The 26,185-nt window shown below is 42.8% G+C and overlaps 1 protein-coding gene across 2 annotated transcripts in view; it reads left to right on the top strand.

Moving 5' to 3' along the window:
* PTPRG (protein tyrosine phosphatase receptor type G) overlaps window positions 1-26,185 on the top strand; it is a 736,510-nt gene that overhangs the window by 80,701 nt on the left and 629,624 nt on the right. The window lies entirely within an intron of this gene.

The raw sequence follows: 26,185 nt of genomic DNA, 5'->3' as shown, positions 1-26,185 counted from the left end.
GATCCACAGATGAAGGAGCCCATTTAAAGTCACAATACTGATGATGAACGCAGGATTTCCACCCAGGCCTTCTGCGAAGGAAGGCAGCCCAGCGAATGGGAGTGCTCAGGGCTCCCCTTGCCTTATCAACCCGCTCATGTGGAGTTCTGTACACAGCCTCAGAGGAAAGTGGTCAGCTCCAGCTTAGTGGATAAAAGCAAAGGCTGTCACGTAGAGAGAACCGAGTTTGAAAACTACTGTGCCACATGTAGGTTTGCGTTGTTTGGCAAATTACATGAACTCGTGCCTCAGTTGCCCCATTTGTAAAATGGTGGATAAGAATTGGGCCCACCTCACAGGGTGCTTGTGAGGAGTAAATGAAATAATAAGTGAAGTACTGCATGTGTTTAAAGTGATTAGATCGGTGCCTGGCAAGTAATAATAACTTTATAAATAGTAATTATCGATGTGGTGGTTTTCTGAAAAGCACTGAAGGCATCTAATCTAGCACAGTGACTGCAATCAGCAAATGCATGTTACATGGACAGTTTGATTGTGTATTATAATAGTTTAGTTGAACTCTTCCAAATTAACTAGGATACCCTTTTTTACCTGAGTTGACCACTGACACCCTGTAGAAAAGAACAAATTAGGCTCCCATCCCCCCACCCCGCCTTCTGGCTCTGTGAAATCAAATCTATTATGTATACAGCACCTACCCTAACAGAGATAATCACAATCACATGTAAATTATGCTGCGTAACTACAGAGATTCAGCAGATATGTGAATATGTAGTTATTAATAACTAATTGGGTGCTAATTACGTGCCCTGGGGTTCTTGGAGCTGATAAAGAGGTGTCACCTACTGTGTCAGACCTCTGTTCAGCTCTGGAAAATCATTTCTGGCAGATGTGCCAAAGTTCCTTTTCGTAATTTAGGTTTCAGACACAGTCTCCACAAGTCTTGGTTTTATTTTTTGTGCATTGTGGAGACTTCCTACGAAATGGATGTCACTTCCCAGGAGTAGAAATTCAACGCACCCTTCCCAAAGAGGAGGGTCGCCAATATGTGGCCACAGTTTTTCATCTCTAAGGAGAGAGAAGGACTCAGGGAAGTACTACAAGCTCCGGAAGGGAATTCAAGGGCAATTCTAAAGCCCAGTGGGTATCGGTATATTTTGGGAGATGACTATTTTTGAAGGGCCTTGACCTTAGATCTTGCAAGATTTTGCTTCAGCACTAAAGATATGCATCTCTTATCTGACCCTGCGCTAACTCCACCCCATCAGTGGTTCCACCTCCATCCCAGTTTAGTTCGGTTTTCGTTAACTGGAAGTAACCTTTCAGTTAGAAATCCTGGATGCTAGTCAGCATGCTGGGAATATGATCCATGCTATCTAAGATTTTGTGGGACCATATAAAATGAAAGGAGATGTGGATGAGATAATTGTTGAAAATACCACCCTCTTCTCCTTTTATCTCTCTTTACTTACAAGCTTTAGATCGCTGGACCTTTCTGCCTTCTGCTTTGAACAGACAAGATACTCATTCGTGTTAAAGTCAATCCAAGGAGAGAAGAAGGTGTTGCTTTATGGTTGACAGAACCCATTTGCTGCTAGGAAGTTGTTAGAACATTAGGCCTGCCTGGTTTGCTTTGTCTTTTAAAATTAGCTTCATGAACGCACACAATTGAAGAGGCTCCTGGGCCTTGGGTATTGCCTTTCCTCTGTACCAAACTAAGAGCAATTAAAAAAAAAATCGAAGCATTTTCAGACCAAGGATAAAAATGTAGTATAAAAGATACAAGGAAAGGAGAAGATGAAAGTAAACAAATAGAAGCCCAGGCTTAGCAAATATTGACAACAATTTACACCTCTTCTTGGTCAAGTTGGCAGAAACCCCAGTGTCTGGGTTGAATGCAGAAAATAATAACTACCCATTTGGGTTGTGGTGGATGGCTTTGTCCATGTTCCACCTCGCCCTTCTCTGCTGTGTTTTTGGCTGCCCATTGTCTGAGACACCTTTCTGGGTTTGGACCTTGACCACTCTGAGTCCTGGCAGAGTCTGTGTGATGTTCAAGTTTCCAGCCTCCCTTGCAGCTAGTGTGGGACATGTGACCTGGACTCCACCAGTGACATACAGCTGCCCCAGACTTTGGATCTGTTGTTAGTTTTGCAAAGAAAAAGGGGCAGAGGAAAAGCCATTTTGTCAGTGACTACAATAGTGGTGGCAGTGCAGGGGCTCACTGACTTTACTGGTCTCATTCCTGAGCTTGGTTATTGAGGCCAGGGGTTGGCAAATTTTTTTCTGTAAAAGGCCTAACAGTAAATATTTCAGGGTCTGTGGGACATACAGTCTTTGTTGGAACTATTCAGTTCTGCTGTTGCTCTTTGAAAGTGGCCATAGACCATGTGTGGATTTGGTTTTGGTAGTTTGCCAGTCCCTAATCTGGCCTGCCCAGTGATCCTGGATGCTGAGCTACCTAATGCTTTCCATAAATTCTTTTTCTTAGGTTGGGTAGAGTAGATTTATTTTGCTTACCTCTAGGATATGCATTTTTACTTCCAGATTCCTTAGTCCTACTTTACTGTGTGTAGGGGCTGTAAAATCCTCCCTGTTTTATACAGACACAAATAGGGGCTGTCCTATCTCCGAAGAGATAGGAGCTCTTTGAGAGTAAACTATGGTTCACTCCTGATTCTCTGCAGTAGCTAATTTAATTCTTAATTGAATGTATCCTCTTGCCCAAAACTCTTCTGGAGTTAAGCATCCAGAAATACTTCCATTCAAAACTCTTTTTTCCCTACAGGGTCCTGTACACACCTTACCCAGTCTCCTCCAATGGCTCATTCTGTATAACTGTAGTATATCAAAACCAAGAAACTGACATTGTCACATTCACAGACCTTATTCAGATTTCACCAGTTTCACACGTTCTCAGATGTGTCTGTGGTGTGTGTGTATGTGTAATTCTCTGCATTTTTGTCATATATGTAGATTCATGTAGCTACCATCACAATCAAGATACAAGATTGTTCCATCACCACAAAGATCCCTTGTGTTTGTAGTCACATGGAGCCCACCCCTGACCCTTGGCTATCACTAATCCATTGTCATTTCGAGCATGTTGGATGAATGTAGTCATACAGTATGTCACCTTTTGGGGTTGGCTTTCTTCACTCAGCGTAATTCCCCCGACGCATCCAATTTTTGGTCCTTTTTTTTTTTCTGAGTGGTATTCCATGGTACAGATGTAGCTCAGTTTGTTTAATCATTCATCTGTCGAAGGACATCTGGGTTTTTCCAGAATTGGGCTATTGCAACTAAAGCTGCTACGAACGTCAGTGTACAGGCTTTTGAGTGAACCTTACTTTTTGTTTCTCTGAGATAAATGCCCAAGAGTGCAAATGCTGGGTCAGGTGGTAAATGCATGTTTAGTTTTATACAAAACTGCCAAACTCTTTTCCTTGACTAAGTGCATGACAACTTGAATTGGCAGTTTTTGAACCATTCTCCCTGTCTTTCATTTTACTCCCTTTCAAACCATTATCTGAATTAATTTTCCCAAAACGTGAACTGCAGTTCTCCTGTGTGACAGATATTACACTAAGCACCGTACCTATACTATCTAACTTAATCCTCATAATATCTCCCCAAAGGAGGGTCGGTACCGTTACTTCTCTAGAGAGGGAAACTGAGTCAGAGTGTGTAATTCACTTGCTCAAGTTCATCCAGGTCATTAAGAGGCAAATCCAGCACCTCCCAGTCTGTCTTGGAGCCAGCACTGTTAACTGCCTCGCTGGACTGCCTTGCTAAAGCAGACCGAATGCTTGATACACTTGATGCCTCGAGATGTTCCGGACACTTTAGTGTCCGGATTCTCATCATGGTCTTTTTGGGGCCCATTACAGCCTACCTACCTACTGACACTCCCTTGCACCCATCCTGAATCCTCTGCCACATTGGATTTTATTTGCCCTCTTGCTTTTGACATAATGGAAGCCCAAGACATTCCACAATTTCCAAAGTGGAGGCTTAATGTTCGGCTGAACCGATCCCGCTGCGTGGTCACCTGAGAAGGTTCTCACAGTGGAAGGAGTGAAGGAAACTGTTGGAGGATGTAGTGAGCCACACGGGGGGATGAAGACTTTAGGAGATTAAAATAATCCCAACACATTCATGCAGCGGTAGGTTTGTTTCCCGTGCCCAAGCCCTCATAACTGAATCTTAGCTAACAGTATCTAACCACTAAGGATTACCTGGCTTCCTCATTTCCTTGAATGCCCTCATGTGTTTCAGGCACAGTCCTAGGCTCCAAGGATCCAGATGTAAGACACTTAGTCTGCCCCTGTCAGGGTGTACACATTCACCCCAAGAAGGAGCAATGAAAACTAGACAGCAACGCAGAGTATCCAGGGAAAGAAGGAAATCCTCCCAACTTCTTTTGGGATAAGAGACATTATTTTCTGGATTGTACATCTTGAAATACCTAAATTCCTCTGTCCTGAGACAAAAAGCATTTCGTTTTGTGCCAACAGCCAAATGCAGATTTTTTGATTGGGGTGACCCCAGGCTAATGTACCAAGGGAACGCCTGCACCTCCCCGGCTTTCTGCTGCTCAACACACACTCCTGATAACACCCATTTGGCAGCCATCTGGAATACACTGCTTCCAAAGAGAGGGGGTGGAAAAAGTTCTGTTAGGTTCTGTTACCCTGTATTGGAAGAAGAATGGCATATTGTTTGAATGTTTCTCCAGAGAATATTTCCATGTGTTCCTTGAAGCTCCAAATGAGAGAGTCATGGTGGTGACGGGGGGTGAGGGGTTGGGTAGTGCATCTCCACTTTAAATTCTGATCTTTGCTGAAGCAATTATTTATTTATATGAGAAAATAAAGAGTGTCTTTTCCTTGAATTGCTTCAGCATGCCCATAAGCTAAAAGCTGTGTGCAGGTTTAATATAGTATACTGACGCTAAGGACCAGTCGGGTGTGAGTTTACCACCAAAGTTGAAAACACCCAGTGGCAACTTTGGGTTCAATCAGAATAACAACTAGGCTTCGTTGTGCTAAGAGTAGCATAAGGTTCTTTGGTTGTATCTTGACTCCTTTCAGAAGTAGGTTGTGGGCTTCCCTGGTGGCGCAGTGGTTGAGAGTCCGCCTGCCGATGCGGGAGACGCGAGTTCGTGCCCCGGTCCGGGAAGATCCCACATGCCGCGGAGCGGCTGGGCCCGTGAGCCATGGCCGCTGAGCCTGCGCGTCCGGAGCCTGTGCTCCGCAACGGGAGAGGCCGCATCAGTGAGAGGCCCGCGTACCGCAAAAAAAAAAAAAAAGTAGGTTGTTCTGTTTTATAGGTGAGGAAAATGACTTAAGAACATTTTAATTTTTTTGCACAAGATTATATGGCTGGTGACAGGGCTTGTCATTGGTGGAGCCCGGGTTTGGACCTTGCTTTGGTATGTCTGGAATCCTGTTATTTCAGCCAGCAGCTGACGTTCTGGCTCCTCAAAAGCAGATTGTCAATAAAGAACCCCCCTTTACGAATGATAGCCAGAAAGTCCAAACAAACATGGCACTGGGTTTTCCTACTGAACCTAATAAGGGCATCTCTGGTTTCTGTCGATGTCTCCTTGTTCTTAATTCTCCTCTCTTTTCTTCCCCAAAGGAAGAATAAAACCTTATAAGCACCAAGAGTTACAATGCTGGGTGGTTTTGCTTTTTCCCTGTAGAAGGGCTGTGATGCGTAGTGAAAGTATGAGGGGCAGAGCTACATGCTGCTGTTGAAAAATGATCTTTCGACGCATCCGAGTCACAAAACCGAATCAAGGCAGCTCTAAGGGTGGAGGCTGCGTATACCATAATCCTAAAAATGTTGAATGCCAGTGAAGGATTATGGAATTGGCCACTGCCGCATCCCCGGGAACATCAGCGGGAATGTGTAACACAAGATTTTTGTCGAATAAGACTCAGGTTCGAAAAGCATGGTGGAGAGTTCTGCGCAAAAGTGCTGAGAAGCGGCCAGAAAAAGAGCTCATGAATGATTGAGCCCTGGCGAGAAGGGAAATTTGGCACCTAACTTAGTAGGATGCAGTAGTTCTCCAACTGTTGGATGCATCTGCGGTTTTCATGAGGAAGACCAAGGGACCTCGGGGTGATGATTGTGCTAGGAAGAAGTTTCCTCTTTGAGCCCATGTGTTTCTAACCCGGTGTTCTTTTCCGCGGAATAAATGTTTCCGAGCACTAGTGCAAACATATAATCAAATTAAATAAACATGTCATCATCAAATGCACAGTCAAGTTTTATTTTAAAATTTATTAATGCGATCACTTTCAGCTGCTTTGTGTTCTTTTAACTCTTGAATTGCAAATAAGCTTCTTTGTCAGATGTGCCCCTTTGGAAGGGGCTTTCACCACTGGCTTTAGGGCTTGCTTTTCTTTTTAACTTTATGTTGTAAACTAATTTTAACTAGCAATAAAAGTTTTAGGAATCCTATTTACATCTGAACAATGATTCAGCAACTTGGGCCTATATTTTTTGCTGCGGAGTTGTCTAGTAAAAAGTTTATGTGATTCTGCTAACTCTAATTGTTCAAATAAATTATACATTTATCTGTGTGTCTGTTTATCTTTCTTTCCTCTTTGCCTATACTTTCAGAACCCTATTCATCAACCTCAATTACACAGGTGTATGTGGACAATCTCTCTCTCTCTTTTTTTTTTTTTAAAGGAAAAACATAATTTCTATTTGCTTCCAGATGGGTATTTTGGCTGTAAGATAAAAATCCCAAAATACTTAGCAGACCATCTGGTGCCTTTGGTAGGGTTTTGTTGATTAAGTTCTTGCGTACTGATTTCTAGTCTCAGCAGAGGTAATCTTACCCCTTTGGATTTCTACTTCAAAAAAAAGTTGTTTATGTTTTGTCCTATTGTTAATTTTTCTTTTAGAACTTTCACAAAAAGTAGTGGTGGTAGATGATACCTGTCTTATTTATGTGCTGGTGCATTTCCCAATTGACTGGTGATAGGATGTCCTGAACAGGCCTGATGAGGCTGGAGGATTAGGCTTTGTGCCTGGGACATAACTTTCTCAAGAAGATGGCGACTGGTCCGTATGGGAATTGGCTTTCCCTGGATTCATTGGCATTGAGCTTGAAGCTAAGAAGTTTCCTTGCACCATCCTGCTGGAAGTTTTTGGGTGTGTATATTGTACTTAGCAGGTCACCTCTTAATGCTGTGGCTCTTGTGTATCTTGGACAGTGTTAAAAGCTTCATAAACATTACCTGCTGGAAGTCATATAAGAATTAGATAAATAGCACTATAATCCGCATTTTGCAGATGCCAGAGAGTGTTAGCCGTTGGCAGAGCTGTTCTCCAAGTCTCTTTGCGCCTGGTTCTGCAGTTGGGATTTTCTCTCTGGTGCAGCTCTGTGTTCCCTGATGGATGGGACCTTGCTAAGCCCCCGCTCTGTGCCATGGACAGTGCTAGGAGTCAGGGTCCTCAAAGGAACAAATGTTCCCCCCCCCTGCCCTTTTGGAAGCTTGCTCTGCTGGTAACAAAGCATTTTAAGTACAGTCAATAATTTTTCTTCTCCTCCTACTTATATTTGGGATCGGCCTTTGGACTCCCCAGAGTATGATTTCATCCTAATACTCTAAAGCAGGTTTCCTTAACCTCAGCACCGTTGGGGCCCAGTAATTCTGTGTTGCAGGGAGCTGTCCTGTGCCTTGTGGGTTGTTCAGCAGCATCTCCAGCCTCTACTCCTTAGATGACTCTAACGCTCCCCTCCCCCCTCAGTTGGGACAACTAAAAGTATCTCCAGGCACTGCCAAATATCCCCTGAGGATGAATTCCCTCCTGTTGAGAACCATTCTTCTAAAGTAACTGTCAGCTACTTGTCACCGGGTAAAGGGTCAGAAGCCTGTTTTCGGCAGCTGCAGGATCTCTCTATCGAAGGAGGGGAGATTTATAGCACAACCACCGGATGTCACAGAGGTAGAAATTCTGTCAACCAACAAATATGTATTCATTGTAGAACGTCTTATAAATACATGTAGGATAGGGGAAAGGCAGTTTTTTAGAAGTCTGTATAAGCAAAAAAAGGGAAGAACGTTTTAAGAAATCATCTCACGATCTAGAGATAACTATGACTTGGCATTTTTCTCATCCTGCTAATGCTCTGTACATATTATGTCTAAGAAAGACAGGGTGTACATACAGGGATAGAAAGGATATACTGTCCATGATGTTTCGCCATCTACTTTTTCACTTTATGTCGTGAACACCTCCCATTTCTTTTAAGTTCCCTTCTCCGGCATGGTTCATAACGGACAGTACACCTTGGCTGTTCCTTGTCATTTTTAACAGCTACAGTAGTAATCCCCAGTTAACGGAACAATGTCTGTCTCTCTATTATTGGACATTTAATTTGTTTTTAGGGTTTTTTTTTCCTGTTCCAAATAATGCTTTGATTTATTTTCCAAGTGTTTATTTATAATTTCCTAGGTACCAAGCATTCCTGTTTCAGGTACCCAGGAGAAAACAAGTGAACAAAAACAACCCCTGCCTTCAGTGTTCTTACAGCCTAGCTAATGTGTGTAGCTCCACATTGTATGGCTCTTCCTTTGTTTTGCTGGGGTTCCCCGTGTTTTCTCCTGTGCCTTGTCTCGCCCTCCAACTTTCTTTGCTCTTCTGGACAACCTCTTTGCAGTGTAAGGGCTCAGCCTCTATGGAAGGGAAGCTGTAGGATCTGCTTGCCTGAGATTAGATTAGGCTTGGCTTAGATGGCTCTCGGTTTTCTAGTGATATCAGCACGAGCCGGCATCTACTGGTAACGGTATGTGAGTGCTTGGTTGACTGGGGGAACTGTCAAGGAAGGCTAATGAAGGCTAATGGAGGAATTTAGTCTGTCACACGGAGAACTGACTGAATGGCGTCTTTCTTGACCTGTTTTTCATGGCTGGCCTCATGGGAAGCCCAGTGCAGCACGGGAGAGGCATAAAGGGGGTGCGAGAATGCATACCTTCCCTGAGTCTTTGACTTGGCGAATTCCTTAATCTCTCTGGGCCTTGGTTTACTCTTGTGCCTCTTAGAGTGGTTGCTAGAAGTGGATCAGGTGTGTGAGCGACATTTGGCATGGGGTCTGGGGAGTGGTGGTCACTCAAGAGAACGGAGGCTACTCTTGTTTCCATCCCACCTTGAAACAGCCTTTTGCATCACTCTGTGAGTAGCTGCTATATACCTGCCGTAGGTACTTGACACGCATTCTCATAGCAGATACTTGACATGCATTCTCGTAGCAGATACTTGACATGCATTCCCGTAGCAGATCGGTGTAAGTGGAATTCTGTCTGTTTTTGCTTCACATATTTTGAGGCTCGCTCGTTAGTGAATTTGTAATATCTTTCTGGTATGTTGACCATTCTATCCACGTGACCCAAGGCTTGGGTGATTTGAACTTACAGCCTGTGACAAACAAGGGTTTATCCATTCTTTCTTATCATCTTGTCAAGATGTGAGGCACGAGGGACCCTGGCTGCCTAGTAATCCTGCAGGTTGGTTGAGTCTCTGAGTCCTGTGCCGCGCTGGTCCGGAGTTGCACATGGCACAGCACTGCCTCAAAAACAGGAAGTGGCTAGTCTGTCTCCCTCCCCTATTTCTCCCTATTGCATCACTGATGATCATCTTCCCAGCATTCTACCACATTTGTAAGTTACATTTTTCACCTATTTGTTGATACCCTGTAGATTAAGGTAAGATCGACAGTATCAGCTTTCATTTATTTATTTATTTATTTGGCTGTGCCGGTTCTTAGTTGAGGCATGCAGGATCTAGTTCCCTGACCAGGGATGAATCCGGGCCCCCTGCATTGGCAGCCCGGAGTATTAACTGCTGGACCACTAAGGAAGTCCCAAGATTGACAGTATCGGTTTTCTTCATTCCTATATTACACATTCCTAGAACAGTGCCTGACACATAGTGCTGAAAAATATGATTGAACGAATGTTATCGTTGAAACGTTTCAGTCAAGAAGGAATGTCAGTTCTACTCAGTTGTTTTTCTTGAAGGTGTATTCAAGTTGGTACGTGCTAATGCGTGGGTGCGCACTTTGGCTATTTCACTTTTAAAGTGGATGTCATTTATTTTGTCAAAGGGTTTCCTTCAGTGTCCCTCACCTGCTGCAAAAGCTGAGGTGACACGAAAGTGGCCTTAGTCCCAGGGATTAGCAAATGTAGAATTGAAGTGCTTGTATAATCTCTAATTTATATGTGAATAATTAAGAGCTGTTGCTTCCACAAAATAGCAAACTAGTGAGAGTGTGTTTTAAGGAACAAATCCTGTGGTGGATGGGTTTCCAGAGCAAAGAGGAGGTAGCAGTGCAATTATTTGGTACCAATGCCAGCCATTGGTATTATGTTATTTATATTTTTTAAAAATTTATTTATTTTATTTATTTATTTTTGGCTGTGTAGGTCTTTGTTGCTACGTGCGGGCTTTCTCTAGTTGCGATGAGCGAGGGCTGCTCTTTGTTGCGGTGCGTGGGCCTCTCATTGCGGTGGCTTCTCTTTTTGCGGAGCACGGGCTGTAGGCGCGCCGGGCTTCAGTAGTTGTGGCTCACGGGCTCTAGAGCGCAGGCTCAGTAGTTGTGGCTCACAGGCTTAGTTGCTCCGCGGCATGTGGGATCTTCCCGGGCCAGGGCTCGAACCCGTGTCCCTTGCATTGGCAGGCGAATTCTTAACCACTGCGCCACCATGGAAGCCCTGGCAACATTATTTTAAAAATTCACTTTTAAGAATTGCTTCTCCAAGTGGATTTTTGGTTCAGCCTCCTAATGGTTCATCCACTTGCTTTTGTTTGATGAATCTATTAGAATTCAGAATCTATAAGATTTTGGAACATTAATTTTATGTTTTAGATGGGTTGGCTGGATGGTGTCCAATGTGCTTATGTATTGAAAATATTTTCCTTAGTTTCTTGATCTTTCCTTTTTAGCCTTACAGACTTTAGTTTTTTTCTCAATTTTTTGCTATTGGAAACACTTTTTATTTATTCCCCAGATATTATTTAAAACATGTTTTATGCCAGGCACCCAGGGTAGAACAGTGAACCAAACAGATCCTACCCTCGTGGAGCTTACACTCTATTGTCCAAGCTTACATTCAGTAGTACAGGCTTGCAGCTAAATCATTGTCTGTATCTTTCATTTGTTTTCATGGAATTCGTTAATGCCCTCATGTCCCTTGGTTGTGCTGTCTCTCTCCCCTCCAACTTTCTTAGCTTAAAGTGACATCAGTTGATTAAAAATGAAATGAATACAGAAGACTTTCAAGCAGTCATTCACAATTGAGCATTTGGATGTCCTCTTCTAAAGATTGTGGTTCACATGGCTTCTCAGAGTGCTGTGTAGGCCTCCTTGTCCTTAGGCGGACCCATAGCAGGCATCAGTGGGGAAGATGCCTGTGCTTTGCTTTTTGGAAAGTGGGCTGCTGAGCAGCTGGGGTCCACTTGGCTTGGCCTAGCTGCTGTCGGTGATGTGAGTGTGCACTTCCACAGTGGTTGCTGTGCTGTCCTGGGCATGCACACTGGGTACCTATGCCCTGGAGATCTCCATGAAGATGTTTGGGAAATATAAGAACTCCAGGCCCTGGATGGAACAGAAAGAGGACCTAACTCTCAGAGGCTGTAAAAGCTGCCAGAATAGGAATCCAGCCTGGACCAAGTGGGTACCAATGCCTGCGTACTGGGGGCTGGTTTTGTTGCAGCTGGACCTTGTGAGTCCGGATGTCCCTGACAAGAAGGTGTCCTAGGGGAGTGATTAGGCGAAGTGTCAGGGACAAGTACAGAGTTATAGGAGGCAATGTGCCATGATGATCAGGAGCTTGGACTGGCCCTACAGTCAGGTAGCTGTGGATTCAAATTCCAGTTGTGCCGTTAACTATTTTGTGTGACCTTGGCAACGTAGGATGACAATTTGAGCTCATGTCTATTTCTCCGTCCCCAAATAGGGGTCTAAATGTCTAACTTAGCCACCCTGGTTTCTATTCCCCCAACCTACCACCATCAATCACATTTGTGTTTTCAAGTTTTATCTATCACCTATCGCTAAGTGTTTGTTTTGTTGTTTATTTCCCCAGCTAGGATACAGATTCTTTGAGAGTCAGGGATTTGATTCATGTTTTTTTCACTGCTCTATCCCAGCACCCAGCACCTAATAGATGAAATATTTATAGAATAAAAGAGTGTTTGCTAGAGGCTCGTGGGCATTATCTTGTGCTCCCTGGCCCATATTTCTTTGCTGCTTCCAGGAAAAGATCATTTTTAAGTAAGAATTCAGTCTGTGTCTGTGTTTTAGACATCATGGATTCTGCCTGCCATGTCCTTGGCACTTAACTTCTGAGTCTGTTTTCCGACCAAGAATGTAACACTTGTTCCCATGGCTTGCCTTGGAGCATGTCTTTGGGAATTGTCGCTGACAGCCTTCTCTGCATGAGCTCTGCTCTCTTTTCTCCTGCCACTGCCCCGTTCCTTGTTCCCCTTTCTCCTAGAGTGCCGAAGGCCTGACACGGGCACCCCAGGGCTCCCGCACCCTCACAGACCTGTTGATCCCTTCTTCTAAGGGTCCTGACCTATGACCTGATGAACACCAAAGACAGAATGCTTGTGGTGTTTTTTTGTTTGTTTTTGCTCCACAGCTGTCAGTTTGATTAGATGTTCTCAGGGCTTCACATAGACATCGAAAATGTATGTTTTCTTTCATCAACAAAGGCTATGATTGTGTGAGTCCAAACAGTGCTGCTCAGTTGAGTATTTTCTAGTTCAGTTTTCGGTAGCTCTTGACGGATTGCATTCTGCTTTGTTGGAGAAGAAGATGGTTTGGTGGTGCCGTGTACGTTTCTTCATGTGGAGAAGCCTTTGCAGATAGTTTCTCTAGGCAGTGGCATGTCGCAGGGAGGAGAGTCAGAAAATAAGGGTCTGCGTCCTGATTTTGAGCAGTCACGACCCCCAAAAATCTCAGGCAGATATACATGTAAAAAAACCTTTTAAGTGTCAAATTCCTCCTCTGTCTGAAGAGTGGATTAGATTCCGAGCAGTACGGTTAGTAGATTTCATTTTGAGTGTCATTGGTGATTAACAGGTACAGACTGCTTAGAACACTGTGTTGAGGACTCTGAAGTCATATCTGGACCCAGAGGCTAAGTGTCATGATTGACTTATTTTTGGTAACCTTTTTACCTGAATCAAATGATTGTAGTTTTTCATTCCTGGATGTAAAGTTTCTTTCTTTCCTTTTTAAAAATAAATTTATTCATTTATTTGGTTTTGGCTGCATTGGGTCTTCGTTGCTGTGCGTGGGCTTTCTCTAGGTGTGGCCAGCGGGGGCTACTCTTCGTTGCGGTGCGCGGGCTTCTCATTGTGGTGGCTTCTTTTGTTGCGGAGCACAGGCTCTAGGCGTGCGGGCTTCGGTAGTTGTGGCACGTGGGCTCAGTAGTTGTGACTTGCAGGCTTAGGTGCTCTGCGCCATGTGGGATCTTCCTGGACCAGGGATCGAACCTGTGTCCCCTGCATTGGCAGGCAGATTCTTAACCACTGTGCCACCAGGGAAGCCCCTGTAAAGTTTCTTTAAAAAAAACAAGTTCATTTAATTGAAGGAACTGAGTTGATCTTTGAAATGAGTAGATTGGAGTTATGAGGGGACATGTTGATATGGCAGAAACCATGAACATGGTATGAGAGAGAATGAAATTTGGGAAACATTAAGCAGATGAATGTTAACCTTCGTGACAGGATTGTTTCGGAGTTTTTAGGACAGATTGAAGCTTGTGATTTCTAAAGGCAGCACAGAGGTATTACATTGTGTTCAATTTCTTTTTTGACCAGTGTTAGTTCTGAACTCAAAGCCTTCCTAAGCACTCTTTAAGAGAGGCCTTATGTATAGAGTATGAACAGCAGTACAGAAGAGTGGTCAAAAGCGTGGGTTCTGAAGCTGGCTTGCCTAATGTTCACGTACCTAGTGAGTGATAAAGTTATTTAACTGCCCTGAGACTCAGTTTTCTCTTCATGAATATAGAGCTAATAGGTAATAGGCATGCCTACCTTATGGTGTTGATGCGAGGATTACAGGGGTCAGTGCGATGGAAACCTCTAGAATCGCGTCGGGTTCAGTACAGCCCAGGAACCACATGTTGACAATCATGATGATTATTGAACGTAGGAAACTTTAAACAGCTCATTAAGCAGGTTTGAACATTTCCCGAGAGGTGGCTGGCCTTACTGATTGCTGAGACTACTCTGAAGTCTGAAGTTTTATTTATTTTATTTTTCGTGGAAGTTTGCTTTTTTTTTTTCGTTGTTTACCAGAGAAGTTGTTTCTGGATGGCGGAGTAGCAAATCTTGACTTTGGTGACCGTGTTACTTCTCCCCTAGCTTCTGTATGCTCTGTCTTGTGCTTCTGTGTGTCTTACTTATCTGGTTGCCTGAGGCAGTTTAGAATATGTCAGCGTTTATGCAGCTGAATATTTCTTAGAATTATGGCATCTTTGATGAATAACTCTTTCTAGGCTGAGACATTTTTATCATGCATATCAGAAACACTAGAAATTAAAAAGTAAGTTTCTTTCATTTTTGTTTATAAATCCTATCCCCTTTGTTTTGCAGTGGATAAAGGACTTTGTTTGCAAGTCACTTAGCTTTTGTTCTCCTTTCTGCAGAGTAAAAGGTAGATATCCATTTGTACATGGATATTAACATTCTTATATAAACAATTCAGTCTTAGACACATTAACAATCCAGCACCTATGAGATAGTTTTGAAACGTGATTGTGGAAAAGAGAATAATGGTTTAGGAACAATGGTGTCAGAAAAACCAGTCTCTTACAGTTTCTTTTCAAACACTGATAATTTAAATTTTAATAAGTCTAGGCCTAATGCCTCCTCACTCACGTATGATCTTCTTTCTTTATAATCATACACACTTTGGTGTAGCTAACTTTTAATTCGATCTGCTTAGCAGACGAACCAATAGAAACCAACTCTAAACTTCTAGGTCTAGGCTCGTGGTTAATAGACCTGACTTCTCTTGAAGCTCTGATTTCTTCTTCTCATCTTGGATAGGGTTATGAGGTTACAGTCATCTTAAAATATGTCCACAAATTCTTTGCTCTTCTTTTTATCAGGAGCTGAAGATTAATTCTTGTCCCACTGAGTATGGACCGGACTTAGTGACTCAGTTCTAATGAAAAGAATAAGGTAGAGGTGATAGTACCTTTCGAGACTAGGTCTCTAAAGAGCCTTGCTCTCCTGGGTCCCTCACTCTGGGGGGAAGCCACCTGCCATGTTGTGAGGTTGCTCAAACAGCCCTTAAAGAGGCTGATGTGGTGAGGAACTGAGGCCTGCTGAAAGCCATGTGAGTTTGGAAGTGCACCCTCCACTCCAAGTCAGATACTGACACTACAGCCCAGCTGACACCTTGACTGCAACCTCATGAGAGATCCTGAGCCAGAAGCAGCAAGCTAAACTGCTCTGGAATCCCAGACCCACAGAAACAGTGAGATGGTGTTTGTTGTTAGAAGGACATAGTTATCCCATTATGTCCTGGAATAATTTGTTACACAGTAATAGATAACTATTACAAGTTAATGGTGGGGCCTGTAGATTGGAACAGTCAATCAGCACTGAATGCGTAACCAAATTCCTTTCCTTGGCATACTCTCTGAATGGGGACCAACAATGGTGGGGACCCTGGGAAAGGCCTTTCTAGGACCAGAACGGGGATCATTTTGGGGTCAGGTTTGGTACTTTGCATGCACAAGGAAGATCTCTTCCAATCACAGTTTTTAAAGCTCTCCCAACTGAGAGTTGTTGATGACTTGGCACATCATGGGAGCGGAGAGCAGGTGCTTTAGATGCAGAATACAGAAATTGGCTTCTGGTTTATCTCCAAGTCTCCAGTAGTTTCTGAAGTGACTCATTTATATAGTTTTCAGTACCATTGGAAAGAGCAAGGATGTTGGCATTCCACTCAGGCTTGGGTATGAAATCGGGCTTTGCCACTTAAAAGATTGTACCTGCCACCAAGACCAAGATGTGTCTGTGTCATTTACTTCTTTCTGAATGCCTGGTGTCATGGAACATGGAATGGACATCATCATGTGATTTTGAGCAGATAACGTAATCTGTTTGAGCCTCAATCTTCTGCTCTGTATAATGGGGATAAATAGTCCTTATCTTACAAGGTTACTGTAAGGTCTGGAGATAGTATGTTTAAAGCAGGTCCTAGAATGAATGGCCAACAGGAGGTGTGCATGTATTTCTCAGAGTCAGAAATTAATTCTGGTTGTGTTGGTCCGAGAATGAATGTGAACCTTTGGTCATGTTGCACATTCTGCTTTGACAGAACTGGGTATTTCAGTTCCTTAAATTGTTAGTGATGAATTCAGAAAGTGAACGGTTGGGTTTGGCTTCACGTCTGGATCATATTAAGTGCATTGTCACCGAGTTCCCACTCTCCATGTTCCTTGTAGTCAAGCTGATGTCACATCCCCCTTTCATTTCCAAGAAGATAATGTCACAGCTCTGAGTAATAGTTATCCAGCAAGAAGCCACATTCCTGGGACTCACTTATGGGATGGCCAGGACCAGAGCTCTCAATACTGATGGACCATCTCCTGTTCTTGTAATCTTCAGTCCAAGAGCTTGTCCGGATAATTTCTTTCTTTCACTAAGATTGTTTCCATAAAGTGACCTAGTAGAAATTTGGATATTCATTAAAGACAGTTCCACTTTTCTGCTGTGAATACTACTTATGAATTATAGGTTTGGGGGTAAAAAAGGCAGTATGGGAAGATAGTAGGAATTTTCTGTCTGAAGGGTGATATGAAGTTTAACCAATTAGACACACCCTATTTTTGGGTTAGGTGTGTTTGTCTGTCTGTTGCGGTACTTCTGGCAGATCGTTTTCTGGTGTTTCTTAGTGCTACTACCAGCGTCACTCCTGTTTGAATGGGGCTCTCCTAGGGGGATTCGTATTTACTGTCACCTTTTGTTCTGTGTTGCTCTGTATTGCTGGGCTGTGTGGTTAGGGGTAAAATTCTGAGGAAAGGAAATCTTGTGTAGTAGGTAGGGGTAATCTTGATTTGCGAGCTCCTACCTTTCTACTATTTAGAACTGGAGACCTAGAAGAGGTAAGAAATGGGGATCCAAGAAATGCGTTGTCAGGCCTTCTGCAATACTTGCCTGTCTGTGTGTTTTCACCATCCTCTTCCTGGAAATGTGATTTTAAGTCCACTGGAAAGCCAGAGAAATAAGTTTGTTTTAGTCAATGGTTCTTTTCTAAAGATGTGTGTACATGTTATGGAGGCTCAGACAGTTACCTTGCACGTTTGGATTAAATTGTGACTTTAAAAGTATAGAGCAGGGGACTTCCCTGGTGGCGCAGTGGTTAAGAATCCGCCTGCCAATGCAGGGGACACGGGTTCAAACCCTGGTCCGGGAAGATCCCACATGCCGCACAGCAACTAAGCCTGTGTGTCACAACCACTGAGCCTGTGCTCTAGAGCCCGCGAGCCAAAACTACTGAGCCCACGTGCCACAACTGCTGAAGCTTGAGCGCCTAGAGCCCGTGCTCTGCAACAAGGGAAGCCACCACAGTGAGAAGCCCGCACACTGCAACGAAGATTAGCCCCCGCTCGCCGCAATTAGAGAAAGCCCGTGCACAGCAATGAAGACTGGACGCAGCCAAAAATAAATAAATAAAATAATAAAATAAAATAATATATAAAAAAAGGATAGAGCAGGGACTTCTCTGGTGGCGCAGTGGTTAAGAATCCACCTGCCAGTGCAGGGGACACAGGTTCGATCCTGGGTCCGGGAAGATCCCACATGCCACGGAGCAACTAAGACCATGCACCACAACTACTGAGCTCACAAAAACCGCAACTACTGAAGCCCACACGCCTAGAGCCTGTGCTCCGCAACAAGAGAAGCCACCGCAATGAGAAGCCCGTGCACCGCAACGAAGAGTAGCCCCCGCTCACCACAACTAGAGAAAGCCTGCGTGCAGCAACAAAGACCCAACGCAGCCAAAAATAAATAAAAAATTTAAAAAAAGAGTATAGAGCAAAGGTACTGAGTTAAAACACACGGACACAAAATTAAAGATTTTATTTTTCTAAAAATCAAATGTACAGACAAAGCTCTTTTACTGGGAACTTTATATGTGAATTTGAGAAGTCGCCAAAATGACATAAAATAAGATTATATTGGAAAGGACTAGAAGTCTGTCTCTTAGAGCCTTACTTCCCCACCCCCCCAAAGAAAGTGACAAATTACACTGGGAACCAGAGGCAGGTGGCTGTGTAGCTTAACTTGGTAAATAAAGAATGATGTTAACCTCTCCAGAATGCTGGTGGCTCTTGAGTTTGGGCAGAAAAGCCTATAAAGGAGAAAGAGCTTCAGAGTGTAATAAACTCCCAGGTGCTCAATAAAAGCCCTGTTCCTCTTATGCTGGCTGGCCAAGATCAAGGGCCCTGCTGTGGAGCTGTGGCGGGCTCCTTCCTGATATGAAGGTGATGAGATTTTTCCCTTCCTGCGCTCTGTCTGAATTACTTCTGGACCCGACAGATATGGGGACTCTGTTTGGAAAGCAGCTCAGAGACTTTGGATATCTTACTTCCTTGAAGCTAAACCTACCAGTCTTCATTTGCCAAATAATTTCCACTTCTGTGAAGGGTATGTGGTAAACCTGACAAGCTTGTATTCCGTTCTCTGCTGTTAGTTACTTTGAGTCCGTGGTGTCTGGAGAAAGCAGGCCACCCTCTCTGTGCCATCTTTCTGATGTCTGCCCGTGGACCAAAGGAAAACCAGCTTTGTAGAGTAGTTATGAAGGTGAAATGAAATAATAAACACATTGTACCTGGCAGGTGGTTTTACTATTACTGGTTTTCTCTAAGGCTAAAGCAGGGTTTCTCAACCTTAGCACGATTGCTCTTCGGGGCTGCATAATTCTTTCTACTTGTGATATCAAAGATACTTCCAGACAAATTTGCTTCTCATCACTGATGGAAAGGTACTCTGGAAAGCCTGATATCAGATTTTTCCCTTTGATCAAAAATGGTGTAGAACAGTACTTGGAATGAATGAGTGACTTCCATTTGCTATTACCTCCTATATTTAATAAAGAAATTTTGTAATGGTAATATGTACTCATTCATTGAATTGATGATTTAAAAGGTGATTCTAAAACTTAAGCCAAGGGCTTCCCTGGTGGCGCAGTGGCTGAGAGCCCGCCTGCCGATGCAGGGGACACGGGTTCGTGCCCCGGTCCGGGAGGATCCCACGTGCCGCGGAGCAGCTGGGCCCGTGAGCCATGGCCGCTGAGCCTGCGCGTCTGGAGCCTGTGCTCCACAACTGGAGAGGCCACAACAGTGAGAGGCCCGCGAACCACAAAAAACAAACAAACAAAAAAACACCTTAAGCCAAGCCATCTGCTACTTCCTCTTGCTTGCTTGCGTTAAACCAGCATTAATTGCTTTGGATGGATTTTGAAAATAATAGCAGAAATGCTCTTCTGTGACCCCAAATCATAATAGAACAACTCAAATCCTGAAAGAATCACAAAAAGCTTACGAATAAGTTCAAAAGTTAAATGCGTCCCCAGCCGGCTAAACTTGGATTGCATAAGTTGTGTTTGATTTGACATTTTAACTCTATAAATCTCTTTAAAATTTTGTTCGTAGGTGTTGACATAGGGATGGAGAGAACATTTCCAACTTTTCCTAGAAAGTCTAGCATCTTCAACACAGGCATAGTAGAAATAAAAATATATGTATTTGGTACTCGTTCTGGGATAACGATATTAGTCACATTAAAAATAATGCTTTAGTGAACTTTATGGTACTTAATATGTGCCAGCTACTGTTTCTGTATTAATTCACTTGCTCCTCAGAATAAACCTACGAAGTAGTTTGTGTCGTGCTGGCCTCTCTCTCTGCATTTTATACACAAGGAAACCAAAGCAAAGAAAGATTAAATAACTTGCCCAGAATTACCTCACTATTAAGTGGCAGCCTGTGTCTTTAACTTCATTTACGTGGATTCTAAGACTTAGTCCGCAAGACCCGGGGTTGGCAAATGAAAGTCAGTGGGCAAACATCTGGCCCACTGCTAATTTTTGTTAATAAGGTTTCATTGGAACACAGCCGTGCTTGTTCGTTGACTTACTGTCTATGGCTGTTATCTTGCTACAGTGGCAGGGTTGAGTGGTTACGACAGAGGCCATGTGGCCGGCCAACACTATCTGGCTTCTTTACAGAAAATGTGTGCCCACTCCTGCACAGGTCAAGACCATTCTCATCCACAGGTGTGGTCCAGAAAGGTAGGAAAATAAAGAGAATCATAATTCCATTACCTTTCAAATAGGACTTAGCTAACATTCATCTCATACATTGAAGGTCCAAGTTTTTGGTGTCATTCTTAGCGTGATGGTGGATGTCAGAGTGTTTATAGGATGCATCTCTTCCTCAGGGTGTTCCCAGCAGCTCTTTCGGGGAGAGGGGAAAGGAATAGATAAAGTTAAATGCATGAAAAATGGGAGAGAGCTTGGCAAGACAGATAGAGAGACACTTGTCAGTGAGTGTGCAGTTAAGGCACTGCAGAAATGGAAATAAGTGTGGACAGAATGACTCTACAAAACGGGCTTTAACTCATTGCAAAATTTGAAAATCGCCCTCTTCAAGTTTCCATTCTTTTTCCTGCTTTTCTGCAACAGCTTCAGAATAGAAACTGCCTGTTTTTTGGGTTTTTGGGTCGAAAGCAAACGGCAGCCTGTGGGGTGGATCCTTATAACACAGTGGCTCAAGGTTGGGGGAGGGGGAGACAAAATGAATTTCTTTTGTCAAATCAGAAATTATGCAAATTTTACAAAAAGTATTAGAGGAAATGTGTAAAGCTTTAATTGGTTTTATGGTTTTATTGCTTTCTTTAAAAGGTTACTTTGTGAGCACTACCCTCCACTGAACATTGTAGACACTTCCTGAAGTTTAATGAGATTTTAGAGTAAAAGTACAACCAATGTGACTCTCCAATATTTTCAAGAGATGATATTATTTTGGGCTAAAAATATGTTACGGGAGGCTTCATTTACTGGGAGGATTCACTCCACCACTCACAAGCCTCTTTATCTGAAATTACTATGAGCTGCAGCATAAGGCTTTCTGCTCACACCTCATTCACAGAATACTTGTTTAGTATATATTAAATCAACGGTGGCCTAGTTTTTTAGGCTTCTTTATTATGCTGAACTTTACTTAATATAGAAATGCCTTATAATTATAATTCTGTCCCCTGGTGAAACTAACACTGTGCACTGCGTTCTTATTATTGACACCTCCTTCTAGGTCCTTGTGGGTGAAGGATACTAGCTGCTCTCCAGGACTGGTTATTTAACATTTTGATTTTTGGTTGAGAGTGGACCGATGAAAACAGATCTCGTCTATATCAAAACAGAAAGTAAGTGCAGAAATGTTCGTGTCAGGAAGAGAGTTTTTCAGTGCCTCATTTCCTCTGGGGTTGATGGATGGTTTTCGTAGTTTAGAGCTTGAGATGTTATGGGTTGCTCCCTGAGACCCAGAATCGAGTCAGAAGGACCATTTCCAAGTAGTGTGGCGTACTCGGACGCTGGTCTCCGTCCTGAGAGGCTGAAAGGAGCCCTGAGCATCCTCATAGTAACGACAGCACAGTGACACCTGCCGCCTGCCCAGGGCTGTCTGTGTCTGCAGGGGCATCTACTCCTGTCCTTCTCACCCCTCCTTACTGCCTGTCACAGCCTTACCGCCACAGATAATTACAGTTCTGTGTCTATCTCAGAAGTCTTATTTAAAAGTTTACTAGGGGACCCTGGTGCCTACAGTATGCTGTTGAATGACTGAGTGTTTTTCCTATTTCTTCTCTGAATCAAGGAATTTCCTGCTTATAATCACATCACACAGGTTTATCTTAACATTCTGTAGAACGCGTTACTTTTTGAGGTACGTGCCCTCCATTGCTGCAACAACCAGTTGTACTCGAGACCGACTGGCCCAGATTGAGAAGAGATGTGGCATTATCTTGGCATCGCAGGGGACTGGTTAGCAGTGAGGAGGTGGCAGGTGGGGCTGGGAGGTCCCACGGGCCGGAAAGTGTTTTGTCTGTGAATGAGTGCGGGGATGTGGGGCTGCTCCTCCTGGGGAAGGGGCAACTTGATAGAGGGTGCTTGAAAGCCTCAGTCCTGGAGGCCAGCCGACCTAAATTTCTGTCCAAAACCTGGCTCGTGGCTCACTGGCTGTTGGACCTTGGAAAACTTTATTCAACCCTTTCAGCATTAGTTTTTATTTTAGTCCCTTTGGGCTACTATAACAAACATATCATAAAGCAGGCGGCTTCTAAGCAAGTTTATTTCTCACCCTTCTGGAGGCTAGGGGGTCCAAGGTCAGGGTGTCAGCAGATTTAGTGTCTGGTGAGGGCTACTTTCTGCTTCATAGATGGTGCCTTCTTGTTGTGTTCTCACATGATTGGGGGGGCTTGGTGAGCTGGCTCTCTGGGATCTCTTTTTTAAGGGCACCAGTTTCAATTGTGAGGGCTCTGCCCTCCTGAGCACATTACCTCTCAGGGGTGCTGCCTCCTAATACCATCACTTTGGGAGGTTAGGATTTCAACGTAAGAATCTTGGGGGACACAAACATTTAGTACATAGCAGTCTCCTTGTGTCTTTGATGGGGATCAATACTTGCCTCATATATAGCATCTTGGGAGAATGTTATAAAACTCAACACTGGGGCTGGTATGCAGTAAATGCTCTCTAAATGTTAGCTTTTTGAAGTTGCATTTGAAGGGATCGAATTGCTTTGGGATTCGTAGGTTCGTGGCTAATGTTCAATTACTTGGGAAGCCTCACGAGGGGGTTGACTTATCCTGAAATGAGGTTCTTTCTGAAATTCTTTCAGGCCAGCAAGGTGTCATCTAAGGATGCCAGAGCATTAACTCGTTGCCAGGGGTCTCAAAATGTTACCGTGGTTTTCAGACATAGCCTAAGTTATTCTTAAGAGCACCTTGCTTGGGAGGAGGGCGTTTTGTAATATTTGTTTAAATTATGTTACAGAGCATTGCGGATTTGTAATCTGTGTTCAAAATGGCATTTTCTGCCCCCATATTGATCAGCCTCGCATCTTTTTCTTGCTTATCTCTGCTTGCCCTATGGTCAAACTCCAGAGTTAGACCTTGAGGAGACCCGCTAACTCATTAACCTCTGTGACATGGAATAGGAACCTTCCAGAAGGGGCCTGGCTGTAGGAGACAGAATGTTTAAAATCTGTTTCAGCCCCACTGCATGTCCCTGAGTCCCAGTCAGAGGCATTAACCTTAATGCAGATTCTCGTAACGTGCAAGAATTTGTGACGGTCCAGTTTGTGCTGTCATTTCAAAATTACTGCTTTGTTTTTGGAGAAATACTTAAGTAGAACAGCAGAGAAGACCCCCTCCTTGACAGTTTTTGTTGCCATTGTGGTTGTTGAAATCTCAGCCCTCGCCCTAACTTGGGGGAGATGTGAAGGAAAGACACTGTAAAAGGTAAAGAATCAGGCCAGGTAAGGCAATGCTTCGGTTGACCTCAGTTCAGAACGTGACGGTCTTCAGGCTGAAATGGGATCCTGGAGGGATGGATGAAAAAAAAAGTCTTAGGTGTCTTTGGGAAACCATGTTTCCCAGTGGCTTGATTATTGTGTTTGAGGTATTAGGATTTCCCTTGACATGGGGTGAATGCTTTGCAGAGAAAACTGTTTCTTAGAGCGTCTCATGGTTTGGAGTCTAAAAGTTATAAGTTGTCTCTGTATGTAAAACAAAAGTTGTCCCTGCATCTAAAGCCAGTTCTTTGTGCTTTCTCAAAGGAACTGAAATTTCTGTGGATTCATGGCTTGGTCAAGGTTCTTTCTAAAACTCTGGCTTAGGGTGTTTCGGTAAATAACCAAGAACCTGAATGGTCCCAAAGGATAAAATACCAGATTGAGACTTTACAAAGCTGAGCTCTCATTGTGATATTTCAGCCTGCAAAGTAAGGGTAATACATGATGGATGTTACTGTAATTCAGTGTTATTCTTCAGTGCAAACCTGGCATTAGGTTGTCAAGACTGAGTAGAAAATATAACCTCATGTGATCACCTTCTTAAATATGGAACTCTGAATAACACTCGATCGGATGTGAAATGTTGTCTTGAGTAGAAAGATCTGGATACTGATTCCCATCAACCCCCTCTTTCAGTGTTGGATTTTACTGTTACCTTATGTAGCTAAAGCCAGAATGGAACTCCTTAAATACATACTCTATTTTTTTCTTTTTTTATAATTAATTTTTATTGGAGTATAGTTGATTTACAATGTTGTGTTAGCTTCTGCTGTACAGCAAAGTGAATCAGTTATACATATACATGAATCCACTCTTTTTTAGATTCTTTTTTCCATATAGGTCATTACAGAGTATTGAGTAGAGTTCCCTACGCTATACAGTAGGTTCTTATTAGTTACCTATTTTAATTATAGTAGTGTGTATACGTCAGTCCCGATCTCCCAATTTATCCCTCCCCCCCTTCCCCCTCGATAACCATAAATTTCTTTTCTACATCTGTGACTATTTCTGTTGTGTAAATAACATACTCTATTTTTATGGGGTGGGAGTAGAAGTTAGATTGATGTGCTGCCGATGTCTGCTTCTTTAGCAAATGTTATTGGGCACCTGTTTGTTGAATTGGTTGAAAATGAATTTAAAATAATTTTATCTTGACCTTTCCTTTTTGCAATTTTTCTGTCACCTTATGAGGTAGCTGGAGATGTCCTGGAATGTCTTTCAAACTCTGGATGGGAATGGCTGTTTAGAAGTTGCCAGCTAGTGTCACTAGGTGATAATTCCTCTCTGTGTGCATGTCATGATTACAGCCTGCTTTTTTGCCTCTAAGAGAACAATTATATTCAAGAAATTTCCTAGTGCATTTAAAAACAGCTGGGTGAAAGTCATTTTAAATCCCCAAATCCAACACATTAGTTCTTTTATGCATTTAATTAAGCAGAAGTTAAAATAAATTGGAACAGAAGACGTTCAGTGCTGAGTGTTGAATCAACAAAGCAGGAAACAGCCTAGCATTACCCCACCACAGATGTCTGTCACTCAGCACTGTTGCCCTATAAATTTGCATCAACTCTTAACATTTTTTGAATAATGATTTCTTTTCTAGTAAAAACTGGCCCCTGATGTATAGCAAGCAAGGTTCTTTATACAAACTTTATTTCTGCATTTGCATGCCTTTGTGTGTACCTGTGTGTGTATGCATAATATTTTTTTCACTTATAATACCTTTACATTGCTGGATCCTTTTGGGGTGGGGGAGGGGAAGACAGCTAAAATGGTAAACTTTAGGAAGATATAGTAAATAGAAAACAAAGATTTAGCAGTCAGTTTGGATTATTTTTAGTGGAAAGGAATGCTGAGATTGTTTCAATTTTAGTATTAAGATATTTTTAAGGACATGATGAGTTTGAGTTTAATTTGACTTTATAATACGAGAGTACTGTATGGTTGGTTCATTGTAGAAATAGTTGATTAAAAACACACCAGCCGGAAACTTAACTCTATATTCTCCTCAACCACAGCTATCGCGGTTATCATTTGGGTGTATAGACTTTTTCCTAATAGGTGTATACTTTCGGCTGTTTTTTGTTTTTTTAAACAGGATTATGCTTTATAGACAGTCTTATATTACTGCCCTCCCCCACATTTAATAGAATTTCATGATTGATATGGTATCTGGTATTGGCTTCCAAATAATCGAGGGGCAATGTGAGGGTATGTCTAGTGTTTCAGCTGAAACAAGATTTAGCCTTAATTTTTGGAAAATTTTCTGCAGCTGGGTAATGGGTACATAAAGATTCATTACGCTTTTTCTTTTGCACAAATTTTGAATTTTCCTTAATAAAATAATTTATGTATGTGTGAGTGTCACTTAGTCATAAACATCTTCCCAGGTCTGCAGATTAACAGTGCTGTCATTCATTTGTAGGAACCACATGTCATGCCACTGTAGCATGGACCATAATTTGTAACATAGTTATAATTTAACCATTACCGAATTGTTAGATCGCAGTTTTGGGGGTCATTCTTGCAAATGGATGCAAACTTGTTTGGTCATTTTC

This window comes from Leucopleurus acutus (genome assembly GCF_964270905.1).
Source record: "Leucopleurus acutus genome assembly, chromosome: 10".
Classification (NCBI taxonomy): Eukaryota; Metazoa; Chordata; class Mammalia; order Artiodactyla; family Delphinidae; genus Leucopleurus; species Leucopleurus acutus.
The sequence above is the reverse complement of the archived record's forward strand: the minus strand, read 5'-3'. Positions and strand labels throughout refer to the sequence as shown.